This window comes from Myotis nattereri, assembly GCF_964212035.1.
Source record: "Myotis nattereri genome assembly, chromosome: 1".
In the NCBI taxonomy this organism is placed as follows: Eukaryota; Metazoa; Chordata; class Mammalia; order Chiroptera; family Vespertilionidae; genus Myotis; species Myotis nattereri.
In genome coordinates this window covers 182,170,540-182,188,741 of record NC_138075.1, presented here as the reverse complement: position 1 = coordinate 182,188,741, position 18,202 = coordinate 182,170,540, and the positions used below count along the sequence as shown (strand labels likewise).

The following is an 18,202-nucleotide window of genomic DNA, read 5'->3' as shown; positions in this document are numbered from 1 at the left end:
GAGAATGTAAAGGGGCAATTATTTAAACCAGTGTGAACAATTTCATCTCTTTTAGCTGCTTATTGATATATATATTTTTAAATATTTTTTATTGATTTTTTTACAGAGAGGAAGGGAGAGGGATAGAGAGTTAGAAACATCGATGAGAGAGAAACATCAACCAGCTGCCTCCTGCACACCCCCTACTGGGGGATGTGCCCGCAACCAAGGTACATGCCCTTGACCGGAATCAAACCTGGGACCCTTCAGTCCTCAGGCTGACGCTCTATCCACTGAGCCCAACTGGTTAGGGCTGCTTATTGATATTTTAATTAATAAGTCACATCATACCTGAAATGTGCCCCAAAAGACCCCAAACTAACACCTGCCAATGTGCCAACTGGGAAAGGAGCAAACCAGGGACTCATGAATTCCACTAAATCAAGGTTTTAATGTGGGGTTTGGACTCAGTACATTTCACAAATGGACGTGGAGACTCACAGATCTGTTATGGGGCGGGGCAGGGTGGGGGGGTGGGAGGGTGGGGGAGGAGAGAAAGAAAGCCTGGGTCTGAGGGAACATCTGGGTGCAGTGAACATAAACAAACGCAGACCAGCTCAAATAGAAAGAGGGTTCTTTGAAAAGATGTGAGGGAAGCTGTGGAATCCAACTATGGGAAAACAGAAACACTTCGAAGTGTCACCCAGTGATTAAGTCAGGAGTCAGAAGCCTGAATGTGAGTTCCCACCGTGGCATTGCTGAGTTTGTGACCTTGGATAAATGTTTCCAGACCTTGTGTATCCATCTGAAAAGAAGGGAATAATTCAAGTGTCTGCCTTGTGGGGTTATTGTGTAGATTAAATGAGGTAATACACTGAAGCACTTGGGACACTGCCAGACACATAGTAGGAGGTCAATAACCATTAGCTTTTATTGTGATTTAACAAGTAGACAGCTATTCACTTTCTCATTGGACTACATAGTTCCTCATTTTAGTTGACTTTGAACATCAGTTCCATTACTTTCTCTGCAGACTGGCTTTCCAGAAAACATGGTTCTAGGGTTCATGGAATGGCATAGTGATGTCAGGGCTCTAGGTTTTTCCATTCTATCATCCTTAGCATGATGATTTTCTTTCTTTCTTTCTTTCTTTTAAATATATTTTTATTTATTTCAGAGAGGAAGGGAGAGAGAGAGACAGAGACAGAGACAGAGAGAGAAGCATTAATGATGAGAGAGAATCATCAATCAGCTGCTTCCTGCATGCCCCTACTGGGGATTGAGCTTGCAACCCGGGCATGCCCTTGACCAGAATCAAACCCGGGACCCATCAGTCCGCAGGCTGACGCTCTACCCACTGAGCCAAACCAGCTAGGCTGCATGATGATTTTCATTCCCAGATTTGCCCGTCATGATTACAAGATGGCTGGGCAGCTCTAGTCCTCACCTCCTCACACAATTTTGCCAAAGGCAGGAAAGAGTCCAGGTTTTTGTGTTTGATCAGGAATGAATAGCACTTTTCCAAAAGCCCTCCTGCAAACTTTCCTTTGAGTCAGATCTCATTAGATAAGGTTGGGTCCTATACTCATGTCTAGACTAGTAACTGGCAGGGGAATCAGAGTACCGTGATTGATGCAAATCAAGAATGATTTATCTTTTGGAGCTATGGAAGAATCCACAGGAATCCACCTTCCAGAGCACATAGTCATCTGGTACTGTAATAGGATCAGAATTATGTTTGTGAGGAAGAAGGGGAAAGTGACCATTGAGTAAACAATCATAAGGGCCTGTCTTAGATGAGCATGTGTCCCAGCCACTCAGAGTCTTCCCCTGTGATTTTATATACAGAATAAGAGAAGGCAGAGCTAGCTTTCTTTTGAAATGGCCGATATGAGAGGATGTAAACCTAAAGTTCTCTGTTCTGTGGCTGTTTTCTGTGTTGCTTTCCTCCACCCACACACTGAAGGAGAATCTTATTTGCTCCAGGAAAAAAAATGAAGGTGGGCGGGGCAGGGGGAGAGGCAGAGAGAGTCCTAGAGACCAAGACAGACAGACAACCCCCGAAGTCATGGTGCCTGATAGGGTGATGGATCACCTGACACTATTTTTCAATCCCTGAGGCCATCTCCACTCTTGGCCTTTCTAAGAAATTCCCACTTTTGCTGAAATTCCTTTGTGGATTCAATGTCACTCTATCATTTGCAATAACAACAACAAAATCCTGTCTGATGCATTTTCCCTAAACTTCTGGGTTTCTATGCCTCCACATCTGCATATGTGTGGCCCTGGCTCTCCATCTTTGGCTTTACTCCGTGTGTTCTCACAGCTCTGGAGCTTTCTTCACTGGTTAACTCAGCCTCCCGGCCCCAGTTCCAAGCTCCACAGGAAACAACCTGAAAGGCTCTGCTTGTAGCCAAGGAAGAGCCGGTCCAGTCTCACCCTTTCAGCAGGGGCTTGGTGGGGCCATCTTCTACAATAATTGTGAGCAGGGAGACGATAACATCTATGTCTGATTAAAACTGTGTGATATCTGCCCACTCCTTCCTAAAACGACTGTACACTCAATTGAAAAGTACATTTTTCATAAGTAAAATGTCTCAATTTCAGGTATACGGTGCCTTTGACGGGGAATTAAATTCTGGCAGCTTTATTCCCTTTGGTCTGACTTACATAGAAGAGAATTCTGGATTTGTATCAGGGAATTAGTGAGGGACTTAAGGAGGGAATAACTAGAAGAGCTGAGTGAAGTCATAAATGAAATCAATGTGGGCATCAGGGGCAGGTCAATTGGGAGAACCAATTAGGACTAATGAGGGAAATACCATGGAAGGCAGAGCCCGTGATTCTGTAGAATGAATAACTCTTTATTTTTATTTATTTTTTCTTTTTAAAAAAATTGATTTTAGAGAGAGGAAGGGGGAGGGAGGGAGAAAGAGAGAGAGAGAGAGAGAGAGAGAGAGAGAGAGAGAGAGAGAGAGAGGAAACATCGATGTGAGAGAGAAACATCAATCGGTTGTCTCCCACAAGCAACACAATTGGGAATTGAACCCACAACCTGGGCATGTACCCTGACTGGGAATTGAACCAGTGACCTTTCAGTGCATGGGGCAGTGCTCAACCAATTGAGCCATACTGGCCAGACCAACTCTTTATTTGTTTCATATCTATTTTTACTTTTGTATTAGGAAAATGTCCAAACATTCATGAAAGTAGAGAGTCCCAGGAATTCCCACACACTCACCACCCAGCTAGATGGCACTTGTGGCGTAGAACAAGTCTGGGAGGAGGAGAGGATGAAAGCAGGGAGCAGGATCCAGCGAAGGACAACATGTGAGCGTGCTCATGAGTTTGGACAGGACCTGAAGGTAGTGGAGAGCTAATGAAGAATTTACAAGCCAGAGCAGTGACAGAATCAGATCTGTGTCTGAGAAAGACCACCCTGGCCACATTTTGGAAGGTGGTTTTAAAGATGGCAAGTCTGGAGGAAAAGAAATTAGTGAGAAAGGAGTGGTCGAGGTGAGAAATAACAAGAGCCTGCAGAAGTTGTGGATTTGATATGCAGAAGGTAGACTGGATGAAAGCCTGGCTCTTGGGGTGAGGGAGAGGGAAAGGGTGCCGATTAGGATGGCTCCCAGGTTTTTAACGTCAGCAGCTCAGTGGAAGGTTATAGCTTCCCAGCAAAGACTGATAAACCCAAGAACTTTGACATGGTGTGGTAAGATGTTAACTATTGAATAACAAAACAAAACAAAAAATTCCTTATATAAGCATCGTGGTTAAAGATTAAAAGGAAGGCTTCAATAGTAGCCTTTGAGACAGAAACAACACCCTGATCTTTAGCTGTGCCCCTTCAGAGAATGACCAATTGATATTAAGGGAAACTGTTACTACCCCTTTCAAGTACAGCAAAACCTCCTGCAGTGGATAATCAGTCTTTTCAAGATAAGACACAGTAATGCCCAGCTGTGGGCAGCTAGCTTGTCAGCCTCATTCTTTCTTTCAAGAGTAAAATGATATAAAGCTAGAGTGTCCCAAACCCTTTTCCCATTCTTTTGGAGAAAGCAGTTTCTAGTCTGTTTTGTTGCTGATGGTGGACATGCCAGCAGCATTCCTTCTGTCTCCCTGTGCTTGTCATGATGGTCTAGCAGCTCAGGCTGTGGAGTTGAATGGTTCTGGGTTTGAATCCCAAGGTCATCACCTTCTAGCACTTTGGGCAAGATACTTAGCTCTGTGGCCCTCATCTGTAAAATGTGGGGAATATGACCTACCTCACAGAGCTGCTGTGAGGGACAGAGAAAGTGAAGTGCTTGGCAGAGGGCCTGGTCTCAAGTGGTGGTGGTGGAAGTGGCCATTGTGGTTGCCGCTGTTCTTGCTATTAATGCTGATTTTCAGACATTAAGAAAGGATGCCGTTTGTTTTGCACACTTTCATTATGCCTTGGGCCTGCGTCTGTTAGATGGTGCCTCCATATCATGTTGACTTCTGTATGGATTGGCCCCAGGAGAAGGAGGTGCATGCCCCTGTGAGTCAGAGGGCAGGTTGCACACACCTGGCTCCTCCCTGACGTGCCTGGAGATATTGGGCTGATAAAGTTTGGGATAGAGAAGCACCCCATTCGACTCTAGACACCCCTGGGAAGAAGGCAGAGGTCTGAGGTACGCTTGGTTTTCACATGACCAAGATGTTCCCTAGGATATAATGGGCCCCTGAAGCGACGCTTGGTTTATGTTGAATAATTCAACACAGAATATGTATGGTTAAATTCCAGCGTGAGGCTTCAGCGGCCAGTTACACCCAAAGAAAATGTACTTAACTTTCTTATCAAGAAGTGGTCTTGATAAGACACTGGGTGACTGTAACTTTGGTCACGGCTCTGGAATGTCCCTGACGGTCCTGCCAGTTTCATTGCCCAGAGGTGTAATATTTTTATAAATGCCCTCCTTTTATGCTTCCACAAATTAAAAATGTTTGTATGTTATATTGTAACCAAAAGCAAACAACTGGTATGCCTCTGTCTCACCTGTGAAAAGGGGAATGGTGAGAATTCAGAAGCTAATATTGTTCAAGTGCCTGGAATAAGAAATACATTTCAAGCATTAAGTATTATTGTCCTTGATGGTTGTTAAATCCTCATGACTCAACATGAGAATCAGTCAGAGACTAGGAAAAGTGGAAGTGTGTTTTTTATACTACTCTGAAATCTGTTATGCCTTTCAGAAAGAAATTTTTAAAAAAAAAATTTCAAAATATTTAAAATTAGCCATTCATACTTTTTTGCCATAAAGAAGAAAGAAGACTGAAAACTTCCATCAGTAGTTCTCAACCAAGGTGGCTTTGCTCCCCGGGAGACATTTAATGGTGTCTGGAGAACACTTTTGGTTGTCACAACAGGGGGTGGGATGGGGCTGGGCCACTGGCATCTGGTGGATAAATGTCAGGGGTGCTGCTAAACATCCTGCAATGCACAGAAGAACCAGCCACAAGGAATTTTCTGGCCCAAGGGGTGTCAAGGTTGAGAAACCTGAGTTAAATAATGGCTGTTGAGAGCCACAGGTGGTTACTATCCAACACTGGACTGTCTTTTAGCAAGAAATTCACCTTCCCATTGGTTTCTGAGGATTGAAATTATTTTCCTCAGCCCATATAGGGAAAAACGTGCTGGTATGCCTTCTTATAGGTTTAGTCTGAGCTGTCTTCTTTCTACATAGCTCTCAAAGTATCAGACATTTCTTTCCAAAAAATCATCAGGCCACTTGCTTGGGAAATTGTGGGTGGGGAAACACAACAACCAGATTGACTCAAGTGTTCACCTTTCAACTGGTTGGTTTAGCACTCCGTGGACTCACAGCTGTTCGTGGTGACAAAGGGAGGAGCAGGAGAGAGAGGTCGGGTGAGGAATGCCTTCACATTTCAACGCTCTCCAGGGAAAGGGAAAGTTGACTTTGCAAATACTTGCTAAGCCATCCAGGGGCAATCACAGAACCCTCCTTTTGTTCTTCCTTCTCTGTTTTCCTTGAGTCTCTTTATTTTGCTAACTATTATTTGGGTATTTTCCAATGCAACTTCTGTGATAAGTACTGCTCATGATGCAAAAAGCTCAAAAGATTTTAAGAATAAGCTAAAAGAAGATCGCAAAGTCCTTTAGGTAATCATGTTATCTCAAAAAGAAACAGTTAAACTAAGGGCTTCTCCTTCAGATTGTATGTATTTATATCTGACAAGGTATAAAAGGAATCTTCATTTTGTTGTGCATTTAATTGTGTGTTTATTGAAAACTATATAATCCTATCTAATAAAAAGGGAATATGCTAATTGACCCTCGTGCCATTGCAAAGATGGCAGTGCCCACAGCCAATAAGGAGGGAATATGCTTAATTGACTGTCCCACCCTCAAAGATGGTGGCGCCCACAGCCACAAGATGGCTGGCATGGGAGGTTCAGTTGTGGGCAATCAGGCCAGCACGGGAGGGCAGTTAGGGGTGACCAGGCCAGCAGGGGAGGGCAGTTAGGGGCAACCAGGCTGGCAGGGGAGGATAGTTAGGGGTGACCGGGCTGGCAGGGGAGGGCAGTTGGGGGCAATCAGGCTGGCAGGCAGAGGGGTTAGGGGGGATCAGGCAGGCAGGCAGGTGAGTAGTTAGGAGCCAGCAGTCCCAGATTGCAAGTCAGACATCCCCCGAGGGGTCCCGGATTGGAGAGGGTGCAGGCCAGACTAAGTGACCACCCCCCCGCCCCCGCACGAATTTCATGCACTGGGCCTCTAGTTACATGATAAATGACTACTGCAGCCATATGTCAATTTTCTTGATTTTGTTCTATGTAGAAAGCTTTTGTTTTATCTTTGGAAGACTACCCAGATCTGGAACTTACTTGTGGAGTAATATTGGTATATAGTAGACAAAACTAACTTTAGTTACAATAAATAAGCATAATCAGTGATAGGAAATGGTTCTTCAGTTGAATCTCTCCTGGTCAGCCTATAAGAAAATAAATTTTCATTCTGATAAATGCCAGTCCATTGTCAGCTACTTCAGTGGAACTTACTGTGCTAATATGACAGATTAGGAGGTGACACTCTGGAGCCAGGTTGCCTGGGTTCCGACCATGGCTCTCACAGACTCTCTGCAACGATGGAACTCTGGACAGATCACTTCTCGGTTTCCTTACCTTCAAAATGAGAATAAACTATTCTCCTCAGAAGGCAGTAGTAAGGATTACTTGAGCTAATGCATGTGCTTAATGTGCATTAGTTATTTCATTGTCGTCATTATCATTGTTGCATTCTGTTTTATTATTTTGTATTGGTACTAAGTGGGAGACTGGTGGATGGGGCCACTACAGCTCGCCCAAATTCGCTAGGTGCAAATGCTTCTAATCCTCCTGATCATCTCATGTTTCTTGAGACAGTTATCTTTTTGTTGCTGTTGTTGTTAATTATCACCTGAGGATATTTTTCCATTGATTTTTAGAGAGTGGGAGGGAGGAGGAGAGACAGATAGAGAAAAACATCAGTGTGAGAGAGACACACCAATTGGTTGACTCCTGCATGCGCCCCAACCAGAACTGGGAATCGAGCCTGCAACCAAGATACATGCCCTTGACTAGAATCGAACCCGGGTCCCTTTAATCATTGGGCTGACACTGAATCCACTAAGCCAAACTCGGGCTAGGGTGAGACAGCTATCTTTTTTAAAGCACATACTTTGGAATGAACAGGACAGAGATTTATTGATTTATACCCAAATCCTCTGGCTTTTTATGCAGCATGGCTACATGAAATGCTGGGACCAGCGCTTTGGGTTCCCAAGCCTCAACTGCATACTAGTCTTAAGGCAACAGGAACCGTCTATTAGAATTTGAGCTTCTGGTTGCCCTGGAAGAGGATGCTTTCAACTCTTTAAACCTGTACTCCTGGAGAGTGTTGGTGACTGTGCCCTGAAGAGTGGTGATGTCAAGTATATTCTGGCTGTATTTGTGCGAAGTGGATGACATGTTATATTTATTATCCCTGAAACAGGATAGGATTGAAATGCTGTGCACAAATAGGTGGAGATGATTTTATAGCTTTAGATTTTTCAGTTTATTTTCTAGAAACATACCTCACTTGCTCTCCTAAGTAAAGACACATGATTGCTTTTGAGCTTAACTACATCATTTAGGTATGTGCCTCCTACTTAGCGCACTATCTAAGTTGCCTGTATGTTATTCCAGTAAACAAATGTGTTTGATCAAAACTGTCTCTTGAAAGTCTGAATTTTCTGTTAAAATGAGAACTGTGCATCTATTAAAAATCAATGTTTTTCCAGGATCAGTGTTAATAATTGATAGACAGCATCTGAAAACTTGAAATCAGAGCCACCTAAAGCAGAATTGGGGAGGAAGAACAAGGATGTAGAAATACTAAAATTGTGTGTTTTATAAGACAAATGTGATATCACATTCAAAAGAAGAGTTCTAGGAATTATGTTCTATTTATTCTAGATTGAATTTCAAATAAACAACTGAATATATTGGGTTAGAGTCAAATAATTATCTGAATATATAAAGTTAAGGATTTACTCATCTCTAAAACCAAAAATGTGAACTAGTTGATGATTAAGGTACATTTTTTCTGGAGCACATGTCAAAACTAATCTAATGCGACTTTTGCATTGAATTCCTCAAGGGGCAAAGTGGATGCACATTTAATTCAGTGCTGAACAAAGCCTCACTAGTAAACATTAAGCTGGTTTGGATTAAATGCCCTCTTCTACACTCAAACATGGGCTGTAAAAGTCACGTCCCCATGGTGATAAGAGCTTCGGTGTGAGGGTACGTGCGGAAAGATTGCCTGCCGTGAGGAGATGGGTTGCCCTATTTCATGCTGACTGCAATAGCGTGGGCACAGCAGTGGAGATGATGGCCTGATGGCAGCATTGGAGTGAACTTTAATTAAATACGAGAGTGGAGAGATCCAGAGCTGAGATTTACCCAGGAAATGATAATGTCCCCATGACATTCAGCCCAGAGAGAGGTTTTAAAACACCACTTGGTTGTATGTTAGTGAGAGAGAGTTAGTTCTCATTGTAGAAATCCTAAGAAAAGTTGGAAAGATAACGAACACCATAAATTAGACTTGAATTTGACTAGGATTGTAGCCTCAAATTCTATGTCCCTTTAGCTGTTCTGTATTCCTTTAAACTATAAGTATGCTGTGAGGGAGAAATTGCAGTAATGCTATTTAAGATAAACAAAAGGAAGACATAATAAAGAAATAGTAAGATTGCTCTGGCTGGGTGACTCAGTTGGTTGAAGCATCGTCCCGTACATCAGAAGGTTGCAGGTTGGTTTGATTCCCAGTCAGGGCACATATCTAGGTTACAGGCTCAATCCCTGGTTGGGGTGAGTATGGCAGGCAACCAATAGATGTTTCTCTCTCACATCAGTGTTTCTTTCTCTCTCCCCCCCCCCCCCCCCCGCTCTCTTCCTCTCTTTCTAAAAATCAATAAACATATCCTCACAGGAGAATTTTTTTTAAAAAAGAATAATAAATGGTAAAACAGAACTACCCAAGTGTTCAAGAGAACTGTGCAACTCAGCCAGTGGGAGCAGGGGGAACCTAATGGGATTGCTGAAGAAGGGAAATATGAATAAAATAAGAAAAAAATGTAGGCTTTTAAAATAAACTGATGATCAAAAATAGACCCAGAGTCAAGAACCATGAATAGACTATTGAATCTCAGAGGGAAGACAAGGGAGGGTGGGTAGGAGAGATCAACCAATGAACTTATATGCATATATGCATAACCTGTGGACACAGATAATGGGGTGGTGGGGTCCTGGGGGAGGGGGAGGATGGGAGTGGGCTGGAAGAGGTTACAGGGAGAGGGACGGGTGTGGGGGGGCGGGACCTATGTAATACTTTCAACATAAAGATTTTTTTTTAAATGTAGGCTTTTAAATAGATGGAAAATTTCTTGTTTTCACAAATGTATCTTTATAGATATCTGATGGAAATTCTAATAGCTACTATTAAATTTCTTTCTAATATTAAAATTTTAGATACAGAATTATTCTTTTTCATTTCAGATTTACCAACATTTGTTAAAGGCAATAAAACCATGTATTTTAAACAAGCAAATATGTTTAGCACCATGCTTGCTACTGACTTTGCTGCTTACCAGTGTGGTACAAGATAACTGCTCTGAAAGCTCAGCCTTCTCTCTGTAAAATGGGGGTGAAAATCTCTGCCTGCAGAATTATCCAGATTATTAATTATATTCATATGCATTAAATTACATACACAGTATTGTACTGGGGAGCTGGCAGGATTCCAATAAATGCTGTAGGGCATGCAGGTAGTGATCTTGGTATGTTAAACTATACCCAGACTCTGACACAATTTGCATATATTTTACCCAGTCAGTTTACCGAACATCATTTTCAAAATCCGCAAAAATGGTGGGAAACTGTCAAGTGTATGTATGTGTGATATTGATATTTACGTGCACATGGGTATGAAACATTTAAGAGTTACTGTCTGCTAATAAATATAAAACATCTTGGGAGGGAAAAGGTGCCACTCAGATATGAATGATTACTTGTCAGTTCCCCCAGTTTTGTTGACTATAGAACATCAGTTGCAACATCTCATCATAATCTTATCCATTTCTGTTTTATGAAATTAAAACTTGATTCAAGGTATGCTTTGTGGTCTTTCTGGGTCTAGGAGATAAACAGGCCCAACTGGAAATAGACAAAGCCAGGCATCTTAAGCAAGAGTGTAGAGACCTATTCACTCCCACTCCCTGAGGAATTTATGATGGGTAAGTTGTTCTCTAATGAGCACAGAAAGAGAGCATTGCATCTTCTCTTAATTAGTTTGACAGATATTCATTTAAATTTGAAAAGATTCCCAGGCTTGAGATAGCAAAGGAAGGTTCTGAATTCCTTTTGCGTCTTAATTCTGTTGTTGTGGTGGTGCCCTGGGGAATGTCAACATCTGAAGATGAATAAAGCCCATGTGTTCATCCAGGGACCTCCACATTTTCTGTTTACAAGTGGCTGTGAACCACCAAGCTTTTGCTTTGCAGCTGCGAAGTCCAGCACAAAGCACCAGGCTTGGTTTCTGTGAGGAGTGGATTTTTTTTCTCAGGCCTAACAAGGGATAGCTAGGCTGTCCTTAAATAGCCAGCTTTACATCAGAATAAGTCACTGATTTGGGCATGATGACGTGAGGTACACACTGAGGTTGATAAATTCATTAAACTACGAATTGTTTTTATCTTCAGTACTTAAAACCATCATGGGCATTAGGTTAGTGCCAGCCTTTGGTTATCCATGGAAATGAGTAAACAGGAGGCCATTATCTATCTATCTGTCTATCTACCTGTCTATCTATTTATCTATCTATCTATCTATCTATCGACCTACCTATCTACCTACCTACCTATGGCCATATATACCTTCTTAACCACTAGTAACACTAACCTTTATTAGGGTTATTAACAGTGGTGATGACTGTCCACCTTATTATACTCTGTCTCTAGGTGTTCACTGCACAGGGTCCACACAGGGGCTGGAACCCACCCACCCTGAAGGACCTGGCCAGGCACTGCAGTGCTGGCTACATGGGTCCTGAGAGAGCCTTGTCCCATGCACACAGTGAAAGGCCTCTATGAGCCAGCTGAGGTCCTGACTGAATGTTGCTAATGGGGAAATGTCTAAACACAGACAGCCTTGGGAGGAAGGCACAACACTTGCCTAAGCTAAAGGCTAAACATCTTGCTCTTGATTGAGTTCATTCATCGGGCTGGTCTGGTCTAGCTGTTCTTGGTGGAGTGTCCCACCCCTGCTTCACCACCACCACCATTTACCCCATTGACTTAGAGCAGATTCGTTTTCTTTATCCCCTCATCTTTTTTTCCTTTAATTTTTTCCCATCACCATTTATCCCCCCTTACCCTTCCACCTCCTCCCACCCCTCTCCTTCCCGCAGTCACCACACCATTGTCCGCATCCATGAGTTCTTCCTCCTTCTTTCCTTTTTGCTCAATCACTCCAACACCCACCCCCACCAAAGCTGTCTGCCTGCTCTCTATGAGTCTGTCTCTGTTTTGCTTGTTAGTTCAGTTTGGTCATTAAATTCTACATATGAGTGAAATCATATGGTACTTATATGTCTCTGGATAATGTTAGAATGTAACATCCAAGGAAAGAGTCCAGAATTTTAGTCCCGATTTAAAGAAAAAGAGACAGAGCTTACAAGGCACCACCTGTTCTCTCAAGTTCATTGACTTGGTCATTAGTGAATATTCTCTGTGGACCTTATTTGACTCAGTGTAGCAGAGATGGTGTAACCAGGTCAGAACGGCTGGGTGAGAGTCCCTGCTTTCCCACTTATTAGTGGAATAAACTCATGCAAGATTTACAAATCATATATCTGATAAGGGGTTCATATCCAGAATGTATAGAACTCAACAACAACAAAACAACCTGATTTTTTAAAGGGCAAATGACTTGAATAAACATTTCTCCAAAGATGATATACAAATGTCCAATGAGCACATGAAAAGATGCTCAACTAATAATTAGGGAATGCAAATCAGAACCACAATATGATACCATCTCACACCCATTGGATGGCTACTCTATAAAAGAAAGACAGAAAATAGGTCTTGGAGAAGATGTGGAGGAATCATAACCCTTATGCACTGTTGGTGGGAATGTAAAATGATACAGCTGCTGTAGAAAACAGTGCAGTAGTTCCTCAGAAAAAAGTAAACACAAGATTTACCACATGATCTTTGTACACCCATGTTCATAGCACATTATTTGTTTTTTGTTTTTGTTTTGTTTTTTTAAAATATATTTTTATTGATTTTTTTACAGAGAGGAAGGGAGAGGGATAGAGAGGTAGAAGCATTGATGAGAGAGAAACATCGATGAGAGAGAAACACCAATCAGCTGCCTCCTGCACACTCCCTACTGGGGATGTGCCTGCAACCAAGGTACATGCCATTGATCAGAATCGAACTTGGGACCCTTCAGTCCACAGGCCGACACTCTGTCCACTGAGCCAAACTGGCTAGGGCAGTGGTCGGCAAACTGTGGCTCACGAGCCACATGCGGCTCTTTGGCCCCTTGAGTGTGGCTCTTCCACAAAATACCATGTGCGGGCGCACACATACAGTGCGATCTAAACTTCGTGGCCCATGTGCAGAAGTCGGTATTTTGTGGAAGAGCCACACTCAAGGGGCCAAAGAGCAGCATGTGGCTCGCGAGCCACAGTTTGCTGACCTCTGGGCTAGGGCCATAGCAGCATTATTTGTAATAGCCAAGGTATGGAAACAACCTACTGTTTTTCAGCAGTTGATGAATAAAGAAAATGAGATGATTGATAGGTAGATAGATAGATAGATAGATAGATAGATGATATTAGCAGGGTGAGGCAAAGGTAGGTTTACAGTTGTGAGTACATGAAACACAGTTTATTCTTGTGTAATTTATTAAATATTGTATTATTTTCCATATGAACAACTGTAAAACAATTTTGCCCCTCCTTGTATATATGATGGAATATTATTCAACCTTAAAAAGAAAGGAATTCTGATACATCTTATAAAATGGATGAACCTTGAGGGCATTGTACTAAGTGAAATGAGCCAGTCACAAAAAGACAAATACTGTATCGCTTCCATTTATATGAGGTAACTAGAATAGTATAATTTATAGGGACAAAAAGTGGGTAGGTGGTTGCAAGAAGCTGGGGGAGGGGAAAATGCAGAGTTGTTTAATGGTATAGAGTTTTAGTTTTGCAAGATGGAAATAATTCTGGAGCCCTAGCCGGTGTAGCTCAGTTGGTTGGGCATCATCCTATGCACTGAAAGGTTGCCGGTTCAATTCCTGGTCAGGGCACATGCTCGGGTTGGTGGCTCCATCCTGGTAGGGGCATGCAGGAGGCAGCCAATTGATGTTTCAGTCTCATCTCTCTCCTCCACCCCTTTCCCTTCCTCTCTCTCTAAAAGTCAATTTAAAAATCTTAAAAAAGAAAAAGAATTCTGGCAATTGATTGACAACAACGTAAATGAACTTAACACACTGAACTGTAGAGTTAACATGGTTAAAAATGGCAAATCTTATGTGTATTTTACCACAATTTTTTTTTAAATTTAAGGGTGAAGACCAGAAATTTGAGTTTTAATAAGCCCTCGAGGTAGTTCTGATGCTTGCTGAAGTTTGAGAACCACTGACATTGAGCAAGCATTTAATAAGTGGTGGCTGTTATAATAATAATAATTATCATTATTATGTATGCATCAGTAAGCTATAAATGATGTTCAGTATAGTTTGGTTTAACGTACACTTCCTGATACTCTAATTTTTGAAAATTAGTGAGTTGTATTTGGAAAATTCTATTAAGTGAATTGGAACATACAGTTAACAAGACCACCCTTCTTTCCTAGCCATTTACACTTAGGAAAGCTCATACATGCTTCTAATTCCCTGGAAGCTGAAGGGAGAAGGGCGGTCGCTTCATTTCTGGAGTACAGAGTACACACTCAGCCTCCTGAAGCCAAGCAATCACTTTCCTGGACCCTCAGAACCTCTTAGTTCACACAGAACATTTCTAGAACCTGTCACTGAACATTGTTGCCCTCAGGATCACAGTCCTACTTTTTGTTTCTCAAATATATGAAAAGCCAAATTATATTGTAAACTTCCTTTCCATCTGAATCAGAATAGATGTGGAGAGCACGGTTAGCAGAAAATCCTTGTGCCCATCTATGCCTTTCTAACACTCACCCAGTGTAGGTCTATCCTATACCCGCATCATCCTAGATTCCGACTGACACTAACAGAAGACACAGCATCAACTTACTTTTTCAATATTAGCCTTGAGTTTAGATTCTCAAACTTCCAGGCAGCTCTTGCCACCTGGTCCCCATTTTGCTTTATTTTTATTTACCTTTTGGAGGGCAAAGGACGAAGGGCTTTGAAGAATTCCCCAGGCGAGCAAGACGAAGCATTTTCTGCAAGGAAACTTGATGGTGCGTTGTTTTCCTTCACAAAGGACAATGAGGATATAATCTCACCGCTACCCTTGACCGTCATCTGTCAAACCAAAGCAAACAAGCCAGTGCCCGTCTTTCTTTATTATAAAAGCAGGACAGAAAATACCCGCCATGTGGTGGTTGTCTAGCCAAAGAAAACCAGCTTCGTTTCAGAGAATGTTGACTCGTTTGCTTTCACTGAGTGATGTGCCATTGAGATGCGAGTGAAGGCAAGCATTTGTGGAAGAGTTTTATTTCTCTAGACCACAGGTGTTCCTGTGGCTTTCTGAAAAGGTGACAGTAGGTTCTGAGGGGTTTTTCTGTTTTGATGATGAGGAAATTAAAGCACCAAAAAAAGAGGAGAGTGGTTAGCATTATACATATTAACGTGAAATTTGGAGAGTGAGTCTCCTGTTTTGAAGAAATAACTGCACCCCTTGTTTTATGCCATCTACTTTTACATATTTTTCAAATAGCCATGTGTCTTGATAAACTCCTGAAGTGATTCTTGTTTATATATGTATTTTTTTCCAATGAAATGCCCCACACCCCCACAGAACTGTCCCTAGCTTTTCCATCTTTCGTCTGTAATCTGGCATTTTATATTTAAAACTAGTGGCCCGGTGCATGAAATTCATGCACATTTAAAAGGAATTAATTAGAGGAAATATTTTAATATTGCTATTTGCCCTTTCTCTATAATAGAACTGTCAGAGTTGAAAGAGAATTACTAAAATGTATATGAAAATCTCCCTCCTGTCAGAGTCTGGGGCACGCCATGGGACCCAGAGTCAAGTCCCCACCCACCTGCACATGCCTCAAAATCACACAAGACCCAGACCTAGCCAACCCCATCCCTGTCAAGCCCCACAGGGCAGGGGGGCACAGCCTCAGGTCCCCAGGCCTAGCGCCAGGTGGGGGGTGCAGCCTCAGGTCCCTCGTCAAGCCCCCCTGGGGTGGAGGGCACAGCCTCAGGTCCCCCAGCATGGTGCCAGGGCAAGGGGCGCAGCCTCAGGTCCCCCCAGCCCGGGTGCGAGGGCGTGACAACCATTTGCATATTAGCTCTTTAATATAGGATGCTGTTGACATCCCTGCAGAAGGATCCTGGTGTTATTCTTCTCTAAGCCAATCTCAAAATCATTTCCCACTTTATTTATTGAGAGATCCAGAGCTGGTTGGGGGGAAGGGGCAGGGACTCTGTGTGCAACTTCTCACTAATGGGCCAGCTCTCTCCAGACCCAGCTAAGGCAGGGCGAGGATTCTGAGGACTGGTGATGTGAGGTTTAGCCACTTCAGCCTGTCCTCCACTGTGGGTGGGGACAGGAGAGGGAGTTGCTTGAGGAGTTTAAAGGTAAGTTTTCTCCCATTAAAAAAAAATTGTAGTAGCCCTGATCGGGTGGCTCATTTGGTTGGAGCATTGTCCCATACACCAAAAGGTTGCGGGATCAATTCCCAGCCGGGGCATATACAGGAGGCAACCAATCAATGTTTCTCTATCACATTGATGTTTCTCTCTTTCTCTCCCTTTCTCTCTCTAAAATCAATAAAAATATATCCTTGCATGGGGATTTTTAAAAATATGGTAAAGTATACTAACATAGGCTGAATATGTGTCCCCTTACCCCTAAATTCATATATTGAAACCTAATCACCAATGTGATGATGTTTGGAGGTGGGGGGCCTTTGTGAGGTGATTAAATCATGGGGTTGAAGCCCTCGTGATGGGATTAGTGCCTTCATACAAGAGCCCTCAGAGCCCTCCCTCACCCCTTCTGACCTGTGAGGACACAGCAAACAGGCAGCCATTGGCGAACCAGGAAGCAGGCTCTCCCAGACACTGGATCTGCTTGTGCCTTGATCATAGACTTCCAGCCTCCAGAACTGTGAGAACTAAATGTCTGTTGTTTACAAACCATCCACTTGATGGTATCCTATATAATAAAAGGCTAATATGCAAATCTACCAAACAGTGGAACAACCAGTCGCTATGACAGACACTGATCACCAGGAGGATGACGCTCAATGCAGGAGCTGCCCCCTGGTGGTCAGTGCGCTCCCATAGGGGGAGTGCCACTCAGCCAGAAGCCCTGAGCTGGGCTCATGGCTGGCAAGCGCAGAGCTAAGGATGTCTGACTGCTGGCTTAGGCTCACTCCCCTGAGGACATCCCCCAAGGGCTCCTGGACTGTGAGAGGGCACAGGCCCAGGCTGAGAGACCCCAGCCATATGCACGTTGGGGACGACCAGGCCGGCAGGGGAGAGCCGTTAGGGGTGACTAGGCAGGCAGGCAGAGGCGGTTAGGGACAATCAGGCAGGCAGGGGAGCAGTTAGGGGCATTAGGCAGACAGGCAGGTGAGTGGTTAGGAGTCAGTGTCTCCTGGATTGCGAGGGGGATGTCCAACTGCTGGATTGGGCCTAAACCAGCAGTCGGATATCCCCCTAGAGGTCCCAGATTGGAGAGGGAGGGTGCAGGCTGGGCTGAGAGACCTTCCCCCCACCCCCCCACCCCCCGCATACATTTCATGCACCGGGCCTCTAGTTTTGTTATAGCAAAAGCAGACTAACACATATACGGAACATAAAGTTGACTAGTTTTCCTTAGTTTTAAGTGTACAATTTAGTGGCATTAAGTACATTCACGTTGTTGTGCAACCACCACCACCACTCTTCATCTCCAGACCTTCAGGTAATTTTTTTAAAGCCACTTCTTGCCTCAGCTCCAAATTCCAGTGAACTCTGTGCTCCCTTCCTCTCCAAGTGCATGTTCCTGTCCTGATGATTTAACATAGAGAGTGGGAAGGTTTTTTGGGTTTTTTTTTTTAACACTACATGATGAATGGGTTTCAGTGGAATTCAAACGATCTTGTTTTGGTTATTTCTTATCGGGAATGCTGAATTTTTTTTCTAAGAGTAATGGCAGAGGCGAAGGGGCAAAAGGGAGATACCTCTTTTGGGGATCAATTCAGCAAAAGAGAGGAAATGGATAGGTGACATTAAATCATTTCTGGAAATATGTTCTGGGTGCTAAAGGGGAGTGTGGTACCCTCAAAGAACTAAGACACCCAGTTTTTACGTAGTAAACCTTCTGGCTGGACCTTAGGGCAATGTCCTTAGTGGTTTTATATTTGCTCTCCATCGATAAGAACTTCTTGAGGTCACGGTGTCCTTGGGTTCCCATTAAGCTGGGCGACGGGAA

General features: G+C 43.2%; 1 protein-coding gene across 2 annotated transcripts in view; it reads left to right on the top strand.

Moving 5' to 3' along the window:
• The window catches only part of SHROOM3 (shroom family member 3), a gene marked incomplete at its 5' end in the record, with an annotated part of 281,625 nt that overhangs the window by 123,965 nt on the left and 139,458 nt on the right, over positions 1-18,202 (top strand). The gene's annotated exons all lie outside the window — the stretch shown is intronic.